The following is a 9,457-nucleotide window of genomic DNA, read 5'->3' as shown; positions in this document are numbered from 1 at the left end:
ATCTCATACTAAGACAAAAATGTTACATTTTGCTACTAGATATATGCTATTATAATACTGTCAAGTTAGCATAATGGATTTTGCCTACAAAATGGTCCAGTCTTGAGCTAAGATTTAGCAGATTGATACACCTTAAGAAGAAGGAACGTTTTCCGGTTCTCATTGTCAGTGTAAAGCAGTAGTTCTCAAACGTACAACAGAATCATCTGGAACTTGTTAAAACACAGATTTATGGGGCTCACACCAAGAGTCTCTGATTTAGTAGTTCTTTTTTTTTTTTTTTTTTTTTTGAGGCGGAGTCTCGCTCTGTCGCCCAGGCTGGAGTGCAGTGGCCGGATCTCAGCTCACTGCAAGCTCCGCCTCCCGGGTTCCCGCCATTCTCCTGCCTCAGCCTCCCGAGTAGCTGGGACTACAGGCGCCACCACCACGCCTGGCTAATTTTTTTTTTTTTGTATTTTTAGTGGAGACGGGGTTTCATTGTGTTAGCCAGGATGGTCTCGATCTCCTGACCTCGTGATCCGCCCGCCTCGGCCTCCCAAAGTGCTGGGATTACAGGCTTGAGCCACCGCGCCCGGCCTCTGATTTAGTAGTTCTGGGTAGGACCCAAGAATTGCATTTTAAACAATTTGTGAATGATGCAGATACTACTGGTCTGGTGGTCACACTTTGAGAAGCACCGGTCGAAAGCATTAGAATAGTCATTCATAGGTTCATTTTACGTAGTATATGTCTTGGCTCAGGTTCTCTAGAAACAGAACCTGAGGCAAAAGTTTATATGTGAATGCTTTATTGGAGTATGCAAGCGCTGGGAAGCTAGTATGAGGGAAAAGGAACATGAAGTCCAGAAGGAGGGCAAACAGATCTGAGGGTGTTATGGTGCTGTGGAGCTAACATGGAGAGAGAAAGAAAAAAGAATTTACCTACCACCTCTCTCAGATGTTCCCTCTACTCTGGATTGTGTCTCCTTCCTCTCCAGTTAGCCACTGGAGAAGACAAGCTCCATAGAAATAATCTTGCCAGAGGGCAGTTGTCATGTGCATGGGCTCCTAGGTCTATATACTTGGCAGCAAGATTCTACAAAGCACCAGCCTCTGGGAGGGTAGCTTTTTCCAGAAAGGAAAACAAGAGCCCCCACCCAGAGTAGCATATAAATTGACCCTGGTAAATGATCAGTGCTTCTCAAATTATTTGCTGTGAAAAACATGGTTTTAAAATTGCCACTGGTTCATAGATCCCTGTCCCACTGTGTCCTCTTGTGCCTAACAGCATGCAGTGCCACATGTGACATGACTCAGTACATTGGCTCAGCAACACCCAGATCAGCCTAAATCTTGTTCAAACAGAGGAGTCCACTGCTCACATACACAGATGTCATGGCAACATCAAGTTGCTGTGAAGATTTGCAAATACTGACTCTCAACTGTTTTTCTGCCCCTTTCTTTTCATGAACTGATAACAATTAGCAAACCAGGTTGTCTGCAGACCACTCTTTGGAGAGTGCAAGTGTATTACTTCGTTTTCAGACTGCTAATAAAGACATACCTGAGACTGGGCAATTTACAAAAGAGGTTTCATGGACTTACAGTTCCATGTGACTAGAGAAGCCTCATGATCATGGTGGAAGGCAAGGAGGAGCAAGTCATGTTTTACATGGAGGGCAACAGGGAAAGAGAGAGAGCTTGTGCAGGGCAACTCCCCATTATAAAACCATCAGATTGGCTGGGCACAATGGCTCACACCTGTAATCCCACAATTTGATAGGCCGAGGTGGGTGGATCACCTGAGGTCTGGAGTTCGAGACCAGCCTGGTCAACATGGTGAAACCCCATCTCTACTAAAAATACAAAAATTAGCCAGGCATGGTAGCAAGTGCCTGTAAACCCAGCTACTTGGGTAGCTGAGGCAGGAGAATCTCTTGAACCCTGGAGGCACAGGTTGCAGTGAGCCAAGATTGCACCATTGCACTCCAGCCTGGGTGACAAGAGTGAGACTCTGTCTTAAACAGCAAACAAAAAATCAGACCTCGTGACACTTATTCACTATCATGAGAACAGCATGGGAGAGACCTGCCTACATGATTCAATTACTTCCCATCGGGTCCTTCTCACAACACATGGGAACATGAGGTTTGGGTGAGGACACAGCCTGACCTATCATTCCACCCCTGACCCCTCCCAAATCTTATGTCCTTACATTTCAAAACCAATCATGCCATCCCAACAGTCTCCCAAAGTCTTAACAACTCATTTCAGCATTAACTCAGAAGTCCACAGTCCAAAGTCTCATCAGAGACAAGGCAAGTTGCTTCTGCCTATGAACCTGTAAAATCAAAAGCAAGTTAGTTACTTTCTTGATACAATGGGAGTACAGGCATTGGGTAAATACACCTCTTCCAAATGGGAGAAATTGGCCAAAACAGAGGGGCTACAGGCCCCATGCAAGTCCAGAATCCAGCAGGGCAGTCAAATCTTGAAGTTCCAAAACAGTCTCCTTTGACTCCATGTCTCACATCCAGGTCATGCTGATGCAAGAGGTGGCATCCTATGATCTTGAACAGTTCTGCTTCTGTGGCTTTTTAGGGTACAGCCCCCCTCCCGGCTGCTTTCGTGGACTGGCATTGAATTGAATGTCTGCAGCTTTTCCAGGCACACAGTGAAAACTGTCAGTGGATCTACCGTTCTGGGGTCTAATGTGCTTCTCACAGCTCCACTACATGTATCCCCAGTAGGGACTCTGTGTGGGGGATCCAACCCCACATTCCCTTCTGCATTGCCCTAGCAGAGTTTCTCCATGAGAGCCCCACCCCTGCAGAAAAATTCTGCCTGGACATCCAGGTGTTTCTATACATCCTCTGAAATCTAGGCAGAGGTTCCCAAACCTCAATTCTTGACTCCTGTGCACTGGCAGATTCAACACCATGTGGAAGCTGCCAAGGCCTGAGGCTTGCACCCTCTGAAGCCATGGCCTGAGATCTATGTTGGCCCCTTTCAGCCTTGGTTGGAACAGCTGGGATGCAGGGCACCAAGTCCCTAGGCTGCACACAGCATGGGGACCCTGGGCCCGGCCCATGAAACCACTTTTTCCTTTTAGGTCTCCTAGTCTGTGATGGGAGGGGCTGCCACAAAGGTCTCTGACATGTCCTGGAGACATTTTCCCCCTTTCTTGGCGATTCACATTCAGCTCCTCATTACTTACGCAAATTTCTTCAGCCAACTTGAATTTCTCCTCAAAATATGGGATTTTCTTTTCTATAATATTGCCCGGCTGCAAATTTTCTGAACTTTTATGCTCTGCTTTTCTTATAAAACTGAATACCCAAGTCATCTCTTGAATGTTTTGTTGCTTAGAAATTTATTCTGCCAGATACACTAAATCATCTGTCTTAAGTTCAATGTTCCACAAATCTCTAGGGCAGGGACAAAATGTCACCAGTCTCTTTGCCACAGTTCCCAACAAGTTCCTCATTTCCATCCATAACCAGAGTCACCTTTGCTCCAGTTTCCAACAAATTCCTCATTTCCATCTGAGACCACCTAAGACTTTATTGTCTGTATGACTGTCAGCATTTTGGGCAAAGACATTCAAACAAGTGTCTAAGAAGTAAAGTGATGAATAAAAGAGATATCATATAGTAAACACATGGCATCTCCTCATTGCCCACAAATGTTAGTTCCTGTCCCCTTGCCTCTGTGTGATCTGAATGAGCCTCCTATTAATGTTTTAGTAATCTGTACAGTGGTTTGGGATTAAAGGGAGGACAGGGGTCCAAGTAGTTGGCATTGGCGTTTGGCCCTTTTTCTGCAAAGGACAAATGATGATTCATAAAAGAGAGTCTGAAATAGGGAGAGAATGAGCACTGCTTTGGACAAGCTCTAGGGACTGTAACAATGTGGACTGGCATTCAAGAGCTGTTGAAAGAAGAAATGCTCTGGTGAGCCACTTTAGCTTTGGCTTGGGACCCTTAAAAGCTACAGATGAAGAGCGATATCTTTGTGAGGATTGTACCCCAATCACTGAAATTGGACTGAATCCCAGAGTATGAGAGTATCCAGGTACCTGTAAAAGCAAATATCAAACATCTATGAAGGCATGTGCTTACTATTTTGTTTTTGTTTTTGTTTTTGAGGCAGAATCTTTCTCGGTGGCCCAAGCTGGAGTACAGTGGCACAATCATGGCTCACTGCAGCCTCAACTTCCCAGGCTCACATGATCTTTCCTCCTCAGCCTCCCGATTAGTTCACAATACAGGCACGCACCACCATACCCAACTAATTTTTTTCATTTTTTTGTAGAGACAGAGTCTCACTCTGTTTTTCAGGCTGGTCACAAAATCCTGGACTCAAGCAATTCTCCCATCTCAGCTTCCCAAGGTGCTGGGATTACAGGAGTGAGCCACCATGCCTAGCTAGACTGACTGACTTACCAGTAAGTCTCAATGAGATAAACATTATTTTATTGTAAACAGTAAAAATATGATAAGTTTAGCATTTTACTGTAAACAGTAAAAATATGGTAGATTTATCTGATTGAGACTTGGTGGTATAAGACATTCTGGACATAAAGCAACAGAAAAAAAAATGAGTCTATCCAAGGGTTCTGGATATTGGAGTTGTCAGTGACAGATGTATATTCTAAAGCTTAAAAATATAATAAATGAAATTTAAAACTCAGTGGATGGTTTTAAGAATAGAGTAGACATAGCTAAAGAGGGAAGGAATAAATTAGTTGATAACTCACAAAAAATCATGCAGATTGAAGCAGAGAAAGACAAAAAGTTAGAAAGGGGGATAAAAGATATATAATTTATATTGTGAAGTTTTAATACATGTTTAATTGGAATCCCTTAAGAAAGGGAGGACAAAATAGGACAGAAACAAAAGCTAAAGGGATAGTGGCTGATAGTTTTTTACAGATTCAAATGCCGTCCAATGACTGCAGAATATGTGGTTTTATTGTTAGTTTAAGTGTGCACAGCAATTTTCCACCTCAACCTCCATTATGTGACCATTTACATAAATTTCTATATTTAGGCCATTAAGCAACATTATCAGTTGGCTTGGGTTAGGTTAGGTATATTGGTTATCTACTGTTTTGTAACTACCCCCAAATATTCTGCCTAACAATACAAATAGTTGTTATCTCTTTCTTTTTTTGGCAAGTCAACAGTCAGGAAATATATCTTAGCTAGGTGCCTCTAGCTCGAGGTCTTTCACAGCATATATGTGTATATACACATATACACACATATACACACAAATATACACATATATACACACATATACACATGTATATACATATATAAAAATATATCTCTCTCTCCATGATGCAGTTAAGCTAGAAAACAATAACAAATTGATAATATAAAGTTGCCATATGTTTAGATATTTAGGAAAATAAAAATTCTGGATAACCCATATAGCAAAGAAAAATAATTAAAAACTTAAAAAATGAAATTACTATTTATACCAAAACTCGTGAAATACAACTAAAGTCACACTTAGACATTTATAGCAACGTACATATATAATACACAAAATATTTATAAATAAATTGAATTTTACTTACCACCAAAATCAGAAAATTTAAATAGATGCCATTTATAATGATATAATACCCAAAAGTACATCATACAAAAGATGCCCAAAACCTCCACCCAGAAAACTACAAAAGACCTAAATGAATGAAGGGATATATCAAGTTTATAAAGGAGAAGACCCAATTTGAGAAATATGCAAATTGCTTCCCAACTGATTTACATTTTCAGTGCAATTTTAATCAAAATTCAACTTTGATTTTTCTGGAACTTTGTTTTATTTTACCATTGCTGTGAAATGCAAAAGTCTAAGAATGGCTAAGACAGTATTGAGGAAAGAATAGCAATGTAGTAGAACTTACTAGGCATCAGACTTAAAAAATAAATAAGACAAGGTCTCATCATCTCAAAGATAGGCAACCATGCAATTGAAATAGAATAGAGTGATGATTTTAAATTTAAGAAATTCTGTTCTTCAAAGTCATTCAGTAAGGGGTTAAAATAAATGTCACAGAGTTGGAGCATATATTTGTAATACAGGTATACCCCAAAAATTCATATCAAACATTTATGAGGAACTCTTGTATATCAGTAGGAGAAAGATAAGCAATCTAATTTTTTTTAAAAAAGTAGGAGACATGTAAAAGTGCCCCTCAAAAGTGGCCGATAAGTGTATTAAAACTTACTTAACCTTGTTCATGAGCAAGGCATCCAACACGCACATACACAAACGACAACATCTGCTATGCACGTAACCTCCAGAATGACCCAAATTTAAAAAGACCAATGATGTGTTCAAGGAAAATAAGCAATATTAACTTTTATGCACTTCTAATGATGGTAAATCTTGGTAGAATCACTTTGGAAAATGGTTTGGAATTAGCTGCTAAAGTTGAAGATAATCCAAATTTACGATCCAGAAATTTCACACCTAGAAATGTCACTAAGGTATATCTATACATCATCTATAGCTATCATTCATCTCTCCCTCTCCCTATATAATATATATACACATATATGAAAATTATCTATCTATCTATCTATGAGAATGTTTTTTACAGCATTATTATGTCAAGCAGGGAAAAAACCCAAATTGCCATTATCAATAGTATGGATGAATAAATTGGATATATTTATACGGTGGCATAATATATAGCACTGACAATAAATTCACAACTAGAAACAAAAACACAGATGAGTCTCACAAACAAGTTGAGCAGAAAAAGTTTCAAAACAGGTGTACCTAAACTACAGTGTCTGGAATATGCCTGTTCATGTGGCAGAAGGACAAAGAAGTGATTTCCATGGACATCAGGACAGTGCCCACCTTTGATGAGACCAGAGAGGGGCTTCTGAGTGGATACTGTGCTCTACTTTTTGGTGAGGTTTGTAGTATATTTATTTACATGCATTAAACTGAACATTTTTATTTTTCTACACTCCAAAGCAGGGAGGCAGCTTCATATTGCTTCATCTAAACCTGTTATTTCGCACATTAAGAAAACAGGGAAACCAATGAGAAGAGAAGCTGGTAGAGTCATGAACATTAAAAACTGTTTGTAATCTTGGAGTCACATTCCACTTTGATTGTATCTTGGGCCCTTGAGTTTTTCTATGGCTGTTTCTACTGTATCACCAACCCCAACCAAGATCACCATCACTAATGGTAGTATTTTCCAAATAGCCTGTTAGTGTGCAAGATAAATCAATGGATTTTTCCAACATTTAAACCAAATTCTCTCTAGTATTTCATCACCAATTTAGAACATCATTGGGATATTTTAAGTGGATATTTGTACTTAGCCACTTAGTAATAGTATGTGACTAGAAACTAGTGTCTTCAAATTCTAGATGGATAATTTTATATCCCATTTTTAGATGTGAAGGGCTGCATATATTCTTTTTTTTTTTTTTTTTTTGAGACAGAGTTTTGCTTTGTCACCAAGGCTGCAGTGCAGTGACATAATCTTGGCTCACTACAACCTCCATCTCCCAGGTTCAGGCGATTCTCCTGCCTCAGCCTCCCGAGTAGCTGGGACTACAGGCACATACCACCACACCCAGTTAATTTCTGTATTTTTAGTAGAGACGGGGTTTCGTCATGTTGGCCAGGCTCATCTCCGACTCCTGACCTCAGGTGATCCCTCTGCCCCTGCCTCTGAAAGTGCTGGGATTACAGGCGTGAGCCATTGTGCCTGGTGTAAGGTCCACATAAATTCTTATGAGTGAGAATTATTACTCTGTACAATAAGGAAACGTGAGCTTTGGAGAGGTGAATAAATAATTTGCCCCCACTGAGTAACTCTTTTACATTGAATGGTCTTTATGTTTGTTTAAAAAAAAAAAAAAGATTCCACTAGATCATCACTCAAGAAACACTGTGCTCTTGGTACATAGAAAGCCTGATGCTCGATGCTACGAAAAAGAGGAAAATAAAATTATTCCCATTCTTTTGAGGAGTCTATAATCTAGTCAAGGAAACAAGTACAGATGCAGCTAAATTACACTGTAAAACTGAATACTTTTAATGCCCTATTTGAAAATGGTCTGTGTTCAGCCATATAGATGGAAAGGCTTAGCAAGTGCCCATGGAGAAGGTGGTTGGTCATCTCAAAGTTGAAAAGCGAGGAGAGAAATACTGTAACACGGCTTTTAATGGTCCCTAAGCTCTCAGTGCTAGACTTTTTAAATTCCACAACTCTGTAAGGGGACCTTTTTTTTTTTTTTTTTTTTTTAAATGATAGCCCGCACAGGACACCTTCATTTACCTAGTGCAAATAATGAAGTTAGTCTGCAGGGATGAGTTACTGCCACTAATGTCATGAAATTGGTTTAATCCAATATTTCAAGTAACTATCTGCAAACCTCTGATAGGTGCTGCCATGCTCTAACACCTCTGTTTTTGTGATGACACTCTAATAGACTAAAATGATATCACATTAATGTGATAGGAGATGACAGGGTTGAGAATGTAATACTCTGGTCCCTCAATCTATGTGATAAAAAAGTGAGTGCTGAGAGAACTTCCAAGAGGTAGACATGCAACCTCCCCAGGTTCCTACATCTAGAGGGAAGATGTAGGCAGTCTAGAGTGGGGATGCCTTCAACTAGTCATCCTGAAATTCCACTGCAGGGAGAGATGTCCTCTCACTGGTCCAGCTGCTGAGCTACTGTGGTACGAAAGGGCTAGGCCCACAGGGGAACTGCAGGAATGCCGAGGGAAGGGTCCACCCAAGGGTATTCCTTCGCAAGGAAATTCAAAGGGGATAATTTGTGCCCAAACGACAGAAAGAGGTCTGAACTGGGAGTCCACATCCTGAACACTAGTAATTATTTCTCCATAATCTCTGATTACTTTACTTTTCTGGATCTCTGCTTTCTCATCTATAAAATAAGGGGTTGGACTAGAATAAATCAGTCATTGTAATTTCAAATTTGTAAGAAGCCAGGCAGGTGAGGAAAGCGTGTAAAGCAGGCCTAGTATCAATGAGAAGAGGTGCTTGAGCCTGAGGCGAAGTGGAGCCGTGAAACCCCAGTCAAAAGAGTTAAGATTGGGCTGGGCATGGTGGCTCACGCTTGTAATCCCAGCACTTTGGGAGGCCCAGGTGGGTGGATCACAAGGTCAAGAGTGCAAGACCAGCCTGGCAAGATGATGAAACCCTGTCTCTACTAAAAATACAAAAATTAGCCAGGCGTGGTGGCGGGTGCCTGTAATCCCAGCTACTTGGGAGGTTGACGCAGGAGAATCGCTTGAACCCGGGAGGCGGAGGTTGCGGTGAGCTGAGATTGCGCCATTGCACTCCAGCCTCGGTGACAAGAGTGATACTCTGTCTAAAAAAAAAAAAATTTAAAATTTGTTTTTAATACTATGCTGGGTTTTAGTAAATGGACATATAGTTTGTAAATGACTACTTTAAATCAACT

The sequence above is a fragment of the Macaca nemestrina genome, chromosome 13, assembly GCF_043159975.1.
Source record: "Macaca nemestrina isolate mMacNem1 chromosome 13, mMacNem.hap1, whole genome shotgun sequence".
Taxonomy (NCBI): domain Eukaryota; kingdom Metazoa; phylum Chordata; class Mammalia; order Primates; family Cercopithecidae; genus Macaca; species Macaca nemestrina.
The sequence above is the reverse complement of the archived record's forward strand: the minus strand, read 5'-3'. Positions refer to the sequence as shown.